This window comes from Triticum aestivum, chromosome 4D (assembly GCF_018294505.1).
Source record: "Triticum aestivum cultivar Chinese Spring chromosome 4D, IWGSC CS RefSeq v2.1, whole genome shotgun sequence".
NCBI classification, from domain to species: Eukaryota; Viridiplantae; Streptophyta; class Magnoliopsida; order Poales; family Poaceae; genus Triticum; species Triticum aestivum.
The window spans coordinates 385,042,713-385,054,821 of NC_057805.1; the positions used below are offsets into that span (position 1 = coordinate 385,042,713).

The following is a 12,109-nucleotide window of genomic DNA, read 5'->3' on the forward strand; positions in this document are numbered from 1 at the left end:
GGCGGCCCCCAGCCACTGACATGCGGGCCCCCCTTCTGTTAATTAGTCTAACAATTGGTTTATAAATAAAAATAATTAGATTAACTAATCACTCACTGACATATGGGGCCCACCCCTCTAATTAGACTGTTAGTTTAGTTTAAATTACTGTTAGATTAACAGAGGCTGACATGTGGGTCCCACTGGACCCACCTGTCTGGTTTGACCCTGGTCAACGAGTCTGTTGACTGCTGACGTCATCCCCACGCAATGCTGACGTCATATTCCTTTTCAGTTAATATAAATAATTCCAGAATATTGTTAAATCTTTCAAAAATCATATAAAATAATCCGTAGCTCGGATGAAAATGTTTTCTATATGAAAGTTGCTCAGAAAAATCCAACGAATCCGAATACGCGGTCCGTTCGTTTGTCACATGCCTCTAGCATGCTGAACATGGAACTTTCCCCCTCCGGTCATTTGTCTGGCACAAGTCCGGAACCGGGAAAACATTCCCGGTTGAATTTCCCCCTTCACCTATTCGTGTAGACATACGTTAGGTCACACCCGACACGTCGTATTACCACGTTATGCTTTGTGATGCTATGTTTGCTTTATATTTACTGTTTCTTCCCCCTCTTCTCTCCGGTAGACCCCGAGACCGATGCTGCCCCTGTGATCGACTACGTCGACGACAACCCCCTCCTTGCCAGAGCAACCAGGCAAGCCCCCCCTTGATCACCAGATATCGCCTATTCTTCTCTATACTGCTTGCATTAGAGTAGTGTAGCATGTTACTGCTTTCCGTTAATCCTATACTGATGCATAGCCTGCCCTTGCTTCTACTGTTGATACCTTTACCTGCAATCCTACTGTTTAGTATAGGATGCTAGTGTTCCATCAGTGGCCCTACACTCTTGTCCGTCTGCCATGCTATACTACTGGGCCGTGATCACTTCGGGAGGTGATCACGGGTATATACTATATACTTTATATACATGACACATGTGGTGATTAAAGTAGGGTCGGCTCAAGGAGTACCCGCAAGTGATTCTGATGAGGGGGCTGAAAGGACAGGTGGCTCCACCCCGGTAGAGGTGGGCCTGGGTTCCTGACGGCCCCCGACTGTTGCTTTATGGCGGAGCGACAGGGCAGGTTGAGACCACCCGGGAGAGAGGTGGGCCTGGCCCTGGTCGGCGTTCGCGGATACTTAACACGCTTAACGAAATCTTGGTATTTGATCTGAGTCTGGCCATTTGGTCTATACGCACTAACCATCTACGCGGGAGTAGTTATGGGTATCCCGGCGTCGTGGTATCAGCCGAAGCCTTCTTGACGTCAACGACTGAGTGGCGCGCGCCGGATTGGACTGGAACGCCACTAGGCTAGGTCTGCTTCCGGCCGCGTACGCAACGTGCAGGTGTGCATAGGGCGATGGGCCCAGACCCCTGCGCGCATAGGGTTAGACCGGCGTGCTGACCGCTCTGTTGTGCTTAGGTGGGGCTGCGACGCGTTGATCTTACGAGGCCGGGCATGACCCAGAAAAGTGTGTCCGGCCAAATGGGATCGAGCGTGTTGGGTTATGTGGTGCACCCCTGCAGGGAAGTTTATCTATTCGAATAGCCGTGTCCCTCGGTAAAAGGATGACCCGGAGTTGTACCTTGACCTTATGACAACTAGAACTGGATACTGAATAAAATACACCCTTCCAAGTGCCAGATACAACCCGGTGATCGCTCTCTAACAGGGCGACGAGGAGGGGATCGCCGGGTAGGATTATGCTATGCGATACTACTGGGAGGACTTCAATCTACTCTCTTCTACATGCTGCAAGATGGAGATGGCCAGAAGCGTAGTCTTCGACAGGACTAGCTATCCCCCTTTTATTCTGGCATTCTGCAGTTCAGTCCACTGATATGCCCCTTCACACATATACCCATGCATATGTAGTGTAGCTCCTTGCTTGCGAGTACTTTGGATGAGTACTCACGGTTGCTTCTCTCCCTCTTTTCCCCCTTTTTCTTTTCTATCTGGTGGTCACAACCAGATGCTGGAGTCCAGGAGCCAGACGCCACCGTCGACGACGACACCTACGACACTGGAGGTGCCTACTACTATGTGCAGCCCGCTGACGACGACCAGGAGTAGTTAGGAGGATATGCTATGCGATACTACTGGGAGGACTTCAATCTACTCTCTTCTACATGCTGCAAGATGGAGATGGCCAGAAGCGTAGTCTTCGACAGGACTAGCTATCCCCCTTTTATTCTGGCATTCTGCAGTTCAGTCCACTGATATGCCCCTTCACACATATACCCATGCATATGTAGTGTAGCTCCTTGCTTGCGAGTACTTTGGATGAGTACTCACGGTTGCTTCTCTCCCTCTTTTCCCCCTTTTTCTTTTCTATCTGGTGGTCACAACCAGATGCTGGAGTCCAGGAGCCAGACGCCACCGTCGACGACGACACCTACGACACTGGAGGTGCCTACTACTATGTGCAGCCCGCTGACGACGACCAGGAGTAGTTAGGAGGATATGCTATGCGATACTACTGGGAGGACTTCAATCTACTCTCTTCTACATGCTGCAAGATGGAGATGGCCAGAAGCGTAGTCTTCGACAGGACTAGCTATCCCCCTTTTATTCTGGCATTCTGCAGTTCAGTCCACTGATATGCCCCTTCACACATATACCCATGCATATGTAGTGTAGCTCCTTGCTTGCGAGTACTTTGGATGAGTACTCACGGTTGCTTCTCTCCCTCTTTTCCCCCTTTTTCTTTTCTATCTGGTGGTCACAACCAGATGCTGGAGTCCAGGAGCCAGACGCCACCGTCGACGACGACACCTACGACACTGGAGGTGCCTACTACTATGTGCAGCCCGCTGACGACGACCAGGAGTAGTTAGGAGGATCCCAGGCAGGAGGCCTGCGCCTCATTCGATCTGTATCCCAGTTGGTGCTAGCCTTCTTAAGGCAAACTTGTTTAACTTATGTCTGTACTCAGATATTGTTGCTTCCGCTGACTCGTCTGTGATCGAGCATTTGTATTCGAGCCCTCGAGGCCCCTGGCTTGTATTATGATGCTTGTATGACTTATTTATGTTTTAGAGTTGTGTTGTGATATCTTCCCGTGAGTCCCTGAACTTGGTCGCACACATTTGCGTGCATGATTAGTGTACGGTCAAATCGGGGGCGTCACAAAACATACCTTGCTTCTTCGGTTGTTTCACGCAGACACCTCGGCACAAATCGCCAGGGGCTTGATACGGCAACATATGGATTGCCGAAAAGGTCCGAACAGCTCTATAGCATACTTCGGCGTCACGAGTTTGGCATTATATGCAACAGCTCTGAATCATGTCTTTGGTCAATAGTTGGGTTGCCGGGCTCCTGTGCTTGCTACCCTACGTTCCGTCTTATCGGCTAGGGTATTAAAGGGAGAACTACTGCGATTGTGTTTCCGGTTCACCTGGTCAAACACCTCAGTAGAGAAAGCCGAAAACTAACTGTCATGATGCGGCGAGAGCTGGTCAACCACTCGGTGACTTATCAGAATCTTTTGCGATTTCTTCCGTATTACATGAATGACCGTTTTTTCTGGTCACCTATGTAACGCAACCGTATTCGGATAACTGCGTACATACCAGGGGCTACATCATAGACCCACCGTAAAACTCCTATGGCTAAGTGAAGGTGTTAAAGCCCTATAGTCTGATTGCCTAGTTTGCCGCACTGGCACCTCTGTTCCGGACCAAGACGTTGGGTTAAGAGTGATCATGTGCTATTCCGAACACCCCCATATTATATGCGAGGGGGCCGAAGCCGACGACTGGCAAACTTTCAGGTTATAAGAAACGACCGCACAGGAGGAAATAATGGCAAAGGTATATAACACAGCTTTAACGTATCATAATATTGTTTTCACAATTTTGTTACATTTATTCAAATATAATATTCTTCGAGCACTGGTCCTCTATCAAGCGGGCACCCTCTAGGACGTCCTCCAAATAATGCTCCGGCGTGCGATGGTCCTTGCCTCCAGGCGGATCCTTGGTTGCAACATCGGTGGCCTTCATCTTTGCATAGTACATCTTGATGCGGGCGAAGGCCATCCGGGCACCTTCTATGCACAGTGACCGCTTGCCAGCGTCAATACGCGGCACTGCATCGATAAGCCGCTGCACCAAACCAAAATAGCTGCTTGGAACGGGTTCGGCTGGCCATAGCCGAACCACGACGTCCTTCATGGTAGCTTCGGACATCTTGTGTAGCTCGGCCCACTGGGGCATCTTTTCGTTCAGCAGCGCTGGACGCTTTGCCACGTTGAATTGGGACCAGAAAAGCCTCTCCGCAGCACATCCTTGCTGTGCTTGGAAGAACTACGCCGCATCGGAAACACTCTTTGGCAGATCCAAGAACACGTCTGGAGAACTCCACATTTGGTTAAGCAGAGCATACTTTGGGTCGCCGAACTTAGTCTGTAAAAGAAAGGGCTTACCAGCCGCTATCTCCCCAGCTTGTCGGATCTCCTCCCGAGCTGCTCTAAATTCGGATCGCGCTTCTTTCGCCTCTAGTAAGGCCTTGTCGAGTTTGGTTGCCTTGGCTTTGCTATCCTCCTCGAGAGATTTGCACCTGCTAGTGGCATCCTTCAGCTCCCGCTCCATGGTAGATATTCTCTCCTGGCACTGGCATTGAGCGTCTTGTTCGGCCTTTAAATCCGCAGCCGCCTTCTTGGCAGCTGCATCGCTCACTCTGGCCTGCTCCTTGGCCGGGCAAGTTCAGCCCGAAGGGTCTCAACCGCAGCAGCACCATCTACAGTTATGCATGTCACAGTATATGATTTTCAGCCTCGTGCTCATACTAGTATACATGCATACCTCGTCGAGCCGCCTATTAAGAAGAGTGATGTCCTCATCCGCCAACTCAAGTTTCTGCTTTAGATCTGCAACTTCCATAGCTTGGGCGGTCGCCATGGACGTAACAGCCTGTGTTCGAATTAATTAGGTTACTTCCTGAGCATATCTTTTTGATCCTCTGATCGCCTCCCTGTGGAAGCCGACCAGAGCCTCAGGGGCTACTATCTGTACACGGGCGCATTGTACACGTAAAAATAGTTAAGCTATTACGTCGCATACCTCGAAGCCTCTCAACACGCCCATGAAGGCTTCATTCAATCCGCCGCTCGCGGACAGAACCCTTTCAACTACCGTACCCATTAAGGTACGATGTTCCTCTGAAATGGATACACTTTGTGATGTGCTCATCAGAGTATCCGGCACCTCCAGATTCCTGGAGGCTGCTGTGGGAGTACGCATTCCCTTCAAAGGGTACATTGGCTCGACCCTAGAGTTGTCTTCGGCTGTAAGCCGGATAGTTCGGGGCCTTCATTGCTGGCCCCCGTAGGGGCTGCGCCCCCTGGACCCTTGATGATCGAAATACCACCCTCGGGCGTTGTTTTCATCGTCCCCCGCGCTGCTTGATGGTCAGGGGAGATTCTCTGAGGACACCTCGAAGTCATCCACCCTAAGAGGCGAGGAAGCATGAGAGGGCGTCTCGCTTTCCATCATCCCCGGAGTTAAGTCCCCTGATGAGGAGGACTATCGGGGTGGACTGTGGCCGAACTGCAAGCATGTAGTTTAAATGTTACCCCTGCAACCCAAAAAGAACGAGATATGTTTAGAGCATCCTTGTTCACTTACGATTCGGCAAGGGGCTTGTCCCTAGAGAGGTGCCTTGCGACGGCATCAGCTTCGGAACCCGAACCATATGGAAGGGATACCTTCCCTCTCTTGGGTGCTTCCACCTCCAAGTCTTCGGATGCAGTCCTTTTCCTCCCATGAGGGGAAGGGATATCACCTTCTCCTTCCCCTTCGTCTTTCGAAGAGGGAGCTTCAATCTCCCCGGACATAGTGTCCGACGTACCTGCAGAGTGGAGGCCGCTTTCAGCGTCTTCGCTCTTCTTCTTGCCCTCTTGCGCTGGCACTTGATACGGCGCCAGGACCAGCATCCTCGTCAACACCGGATCGGCCGAGTCTTCGGGAAGTGGAGCTGAACACCTAATTCGTTCTGCCTTCTTTATCCATCCCTGGTCAAAGATAGAACTCTCAGTACATCGCTATGGGATAATCAAACGCGTTGCGGTCAGAAATTAGGCGCTTACCGAGGTATCTGGATGGTTGCAGTCGAGACCGATGTCCTCTGATGTGTCAGGCCACTGCTTTTGAGTCTCGAAGAATAGTTTCCACATCCCTTCGTGCGTTGTGCCGAAGAATTGCTGAAGGGTCCGCGGTCCTTCCGGATTGAACTCCCACATACGGAGAGGTCGTCGCTGGCACGGGAGGATCTGGCGGACTAGCATCACTTGGATCACATTGATAAGGCCAACATCCTTTTCGGGGATACTCCGGATACGACTTTGCAGCGTCTGTACTTCATCAGCTGATCCCCACTCTAGCCCCTTATTTATCCATGATGCGAGCCGCAATGGAGGGCCAGATCGGAACACAGGTGCGGCTGTCCATTTGGTGCCGCGGGGTTTGGTGATATAGAACCACTCCTGTTGCCGTGAGTTGGAGGTTTCCATGAAGGTGCCTTTTGGCCAGATAGTGTTGGCAAGCTTGCTCACCATAGCACCGCCGCACTCCGCTTGTTCCCCGTTGGCTAGCTTCGGCTTCACATTGATAGTCTTAAGCCATAGGCCGAAGTGGGGGGATGCGGAGAAAGGCTTCGCACACGACGACAAACATCGAGATGTGGAGAAAAGAGTCCGAAGCTAGATCATGAAAATCTAGCCCATAATAGAACATGAGGCCGCGAACGAAGGGGTGAAGAGCGAACCCTAGCCCGCGGAGGAAGTGGGAGATGAATACAACCCTCTCGGTGAATTTTGGTGCGGGGATGACCCGCCCTTTAGTAGGGAGCCTGTGGGGGATTTCCGCAGTCAGGTACCTCACCTTCCGAAGCTTCACGATAGCCTCCTCGGTGACCGAGGAGGCTGTCCACCTACCTTGGGAGATGGATCCGGACATAACTAAAGGGCCTGGTAACAATGGAAGAAATCGAATCCTAGGCGTTGGAGCCTGGGATTGGGAAGGTTGAGGAAGAGGTAGGCGTGGGGGGAGAAAGACGGATCTGTACCCCTTTATAAGGGCGAAAGAATATCAAATGCCTCCTCACGGGCCTTAAAGCTCGCCTATTCCCAAGGGATCGCTAACAACACGGTTGGATTACCCACGCCATATTGATGAGGATCCCGTGATAAGGGGACACGATCTCTGCTTCGACAAGACGTGCCAATGGAAACCGCATCTTGAAACACGGAGCGGGAGGCTAAAAAACGGTTCGAAATAATGACCGTGCAGAGACGTGGCGTCTCAGTACAAAAAATATTAGTAGATGGGACTTGTTAAATATTATACTCTTTGTGGCTGTATGTGGAGCTTGTTTTGCAGAGCCGGACACATTTTCTGTGTTCGAGGACTACTTTGAAGTATTCGGAGGAGGAGCCTTGCAATGCCGAAGACAATCTGCATGCCGAACACATCGTTATTGAAGCCTGGTTCAGGGGCTACTGAGGGAGTCCTGGATTAAGGGGTCCTCGGGCGTCCGGGCTATGTGACGTGGGTCGGAGTGATGGGCCATGAAGATACAAGATAGAAGAGTTCCTCCCGTGTCCGGATGGGACTCTCCTTTGCGTGGAAGGCAGGCTTGACGTTCGGATATGAAGATTCCTTCCTCTGTAAACCGACTCTGTACAACCCTAGGCCCCTCCGGTGTCTATAAACCGGAGGGTTTAGTCCGTAGAGGCAATCATAATCATACAGGCTAGACATTTAGGGTTTAGTCATTACGATTTCGTGGTAGATCAACTCTTGCAATCCTCATATTCATCAAGATTAATCAAGCAGGAAGTAAGGTATTACCTCTATCAAGAGGGCCCGAACTTGGGTAAAAATTGTGTCCCCAGTCTCCTGTTACTATCGACCTTAAATGCACAGTTCGAGACCCCCTATCCAAGATCTGCTGGTTTTGACACCGACACCCGAGCCGAGGTGAGCGCCAGTCCCGCCAGGCTGGCAGCGAGGGGAAGAACCACATCCACGTCTACCCCAAAGCCTCCATACACCGCCGGAGGGGGTAGGCTGACGACACGCACTGGCGAGCCCAACTTGGAGAAGAGCCCCTCTGCCTTGTTGACGAGCCTGACGAGCGTACGACGCATGGCAGAGAACTCGGAGCGTAGCGGAGCGAGAGCCGCGTCGAGCGCCAAGGCCATCTCGTCCTGGAGCGCCCGAGCATGCCCTTCGAACTGCAGCCCGCCGTCAGAGGCCACCGGGCGAAGCTGACTGAAGGCACCCGTGCCCAACCCCGACGCCGGAGAGACCGGCGCCGCAGTGGCAGGAGACCCCGCCCGGTGTCGTCCGTGTCGTCCATCCGCCCCGTCCCGACGACGGGGTGAACGGGTGCACTATTTGTGCACCTCCATGCAGGTCTCCCTGGCACGGCCATCGCGCCCGCGCCCATCTCTTCCACTGCCCCGTGCCAGTCGTCGCCGACGTTGCGGCGCCGGGGCAGCTGGCGTGGGTGGTTGTCGGTCCCCTGGCCACGACGGCGAGGCGCAGCGGCTGTGAGGTGATGATCGGAGCAGGCGCGGCCAGCGTCGCCCCGAGCGGCGGGGGAATGCCATCAACAGATCCCCGGTTCCACACCAGGTCCGTCCGAGGCGGGCTGAACGGGGCGGCGTAGCTGTCGGTGACGTAGCAGTCCAGTGGGGCGTTGGCATGGTCTTCCACCGCATCGAGATGGACCAGCACGTGGAAGGTGGCGCCTCTCTTGCAACCGGACGGCCTGGCCTCATTGGCAAACACTTGCAGACCGCCGGACGGCCTCATGGTGAAAGTGAGCCAAATGATATTCGGGATTAGGTTTGGGTCCGCCGTCCACGCCCAAAGGTCGAGCGTCTCCGAGTTCGTCCTGAGCGCGGAGTGGTCTTCGAGACGGTCGAGGGAGCAACGTCGGCCGATGATGCGTTCGGTGACGAACGGAGTCTAGGCGTAGTCTGGCACATTCTCAAGGCAGAGAAGCACTCTGTAGTTGAAAGCCGCGCCAACCGCCCACTCCAGCGGCCGCCAGGGGCGGATGTGGACGATGCCACCGCCAGCGCGCACCCGCCCCGCAGCGAGGGTCTCGTCACAATGTGCCTTGTGGTTGAACTTGACGAGGAACTCGATGGGGTGGTACGGAGTGACGGCCACGTCCGCGTGGCTCAAACGGAACTGCTTTCGGATGGTGCGGTCGACGTCAAGCGCCTCAAGGCACCGTGACGAGTTGACGGACCAGGCGATGGCGACAGTCTGCTCCCAGTCGAGCATGTCATGGTCCATGTCGAAGGAGGACAGGATGTTGCAGGAGTCCTCCTCCGGGCGAGCATCCGGCGCCCCAATACCAGCAGAGGCGCGGGCCATCGCGGGCTGGCGTGGAGGAGGAGGAAGGGCCTGGCGCGGGAGGAGTGGCAATGACGGCAGCCCAGGACTCGCGCCCGGTGAAGTTGGCGATGAATGAGGGTGAGCAACCGTGGAAGGGGCGAGCCTGGGTGGGGGAGGCCTTGGCTTGGAGCACAGCGGTCACTTGAGCTCGGTATGCCCGGAGAGCTTGCAGGCCAGGCAGCGGATGGGATCCCTGCAAGCGACGGAGCTGTGATGCTGCGGAGCAAGGCAATGAGAGCAGAGGCCCTCCGTGCACCTTTTGAAGCGGAGCTGGCTCGCCCGACGCTGCTCCTCGAGGCGAAGAGACGCGAGATGGGCAGGGGATGCAGCAGGCCGGCTTGAAGGCGCGTCCCGTTGAGGACGGTGCGGGCGGCGCGCAGCAGTCCATCCGGGCTCCTCCCGAGGCGAGGATGGGACGTCGTCCGGCACCCGTGGACGGCCTGGAGGCACGAAGACGGCCTGGTCGCAGTCGGGCGGGATGATAATGGCTGAGCGGAGGTGAGAGGCCGCATTGAAGGCACCGGTCGCCACAGTTGCCGGTGGACGCGAGGACACCTCACCTTGAATGCGTTCGGCGCCTTGAATGCTGGCAGAGGGGGTCAGAGCGCCATCAAGGCCCGGGGAGGGGGGCAGCGAATCTGGCACCATCTCGCCCAGATCCCCGGACAGGCGGCAGACGCATAGCAGAGGAGGATGCAGGCACGGCCACAGTGACCGGATCCGATGCAGAGGCAGCAGAGAATGCAGGCCGGGGGCCTGGCTCAGATCCGGAGCCGAGACCAGCGCAGAAGACCGCAGACGCAGCCGCTGCTCCTCGGAGAAGAACCACGGGACCCCAGGGGCGAGACGGATCAGCCGTAATGGAGGGAGGGGGCAGCGTGGCGGTCAGGGGTGGACGGGGCGCTGGCAAGGCGGCCGCGCCCGCAGACGGGGCCGAGGGGAGCATGGGACTTCCCAACAGACACATTTCCTATATCCGTCAGCGGTAGTTATTTGCGATGAGCATAACAACAGAAGCGGCAGGCAGATGAAGGTGTGTGCAATATACGGCATACAGTTCATCCAGATGAACTATTTGTGATTAGGCAACACAACAGAAACGGTCAGCCAAATCAATGTGTGTGAGATAGAGCGCATACAGTTCACTCGGATGAACTGTTTGCGTTGAGCCAAGAGAATAGAAACGTTTCAACTTAACAAGATGCGTGTGCGACACGACAAATAGGCCCGTAATCAGAAATGTGTGCGAAGACCAATAATGAGATAGACGTTTGCTGCTAATAAGCCGTCTGTGTTGTGGGCAAACGTTTGGTATACAACTGTCAGGGATTGATGAAATCATCATCGACGGGTTCCCTAGGTTAGTCCGTGTGCGATGTGATTGCATACAGAAAAACAACATATGTACTTAATTATAAGGACATGATTGCATAACTAAATTAAACTTTCAATTACATAGGTGGCTAGCACACACATGACATTTGCACACATCAAATTAAACTATTACATGCATATTTAACTAGGATAAATGATCATCTCATCATCATCTACTTCTTGTTGTGACACTTGCAGCCACTGCTTTGCCAGTGGCTCGATCCGGTCTCGTTGATTACGGGAAGGAGGCACTTCCTCATGTCAACAATCCGCATGTGCATCTCGTAGCATGTGTACACGTTCTTGGCCGGGAACTTGAGGTGAGCTTCATCCAGTTTCCGCATCCAAGCCCCGTGCCAGGATACGGGATTTATTCTCTTGGCATCATGCTTCATCTTTTCGTAGTAAGGATTGATGATAGCCGAGGTGAGTTCAACCAGGGAGTCCTTCGTGCTGCCCCAGACCTTGTAGTGGTCACGAATTTTGACAAGGTTCTAGCAGGCCAAGCCCGTAACCCTGAGCGCTTTTACATCATTGAGGTTTCGACCGTAGCGAACTTGTAGTCGGTGATGTGGACAAACCTCGCGAAACGGCCGCAAGGCTCTATGGCCATGCAGTAGTGGTAGATGAGGAAATGATGGGCACACACCATTGGGCAACGACAACCTTATGATCTATGTCGGGATGACCACCGGTGTACTGGAGGTCGATGCCGACCACCTTGTACTTGTCTCGAGCAAGCAACTGCTCCACGGTGTTGATGTAGTCCTCCACCACGGCCGTGTTGATGGCGTACACCACCGAGAGATCCGTCTCCCTCGCATGGGTCTCCACTTTATGCTCGCCGAACTGCATTGGAGCGCCGCTAGATATCCTCTCTGTATGTGTCGTCGTGGGTGTGCTTGTTGTGTTGTGGGGTGCAATCGAAAGGTTGAAGAGACTAAGGTTATAATGGCCGAAGGAATTAATGGGGAAGCCGGACGGTCTGGAATATCGGCATGCCTGGATGGCAGTTTTAATTTCCAGCGCGTAACTCCATCGTGCCGCACGTAACTGCATCATGGCGACGCGCGTGGTGCAAGCGCATGCATATGTGGGCCCCAACGTGATCGTGCGCCGGCCCCAACCATTGTCAGAGCGCGCGGAGGGATGCGATCTTAGTGCTCCGCGGCTGCCTCAACAACGAGCAAGCATATGCATATAGCAGTTGAACACGCAGGGAAAAGCCATCCACAAGCCGAGCGCGCGGAGGGCCGCGAGCAGA

General features: G+C 53.9%; 1 pseudogene; it reads right to left on the reverse strand.

Moving 5' to 3' along the window:
* Positions 1-8,307: 8,307 nt before the first annotated feature.
* On the reverse strand, positions 8,308-9,450 carry LOC123096986 (uncharacterized; annotated as a pseudogene).
* Between the last annotated feature and the right edge of the window lie 2,659 nt (positions 9,451-12,109).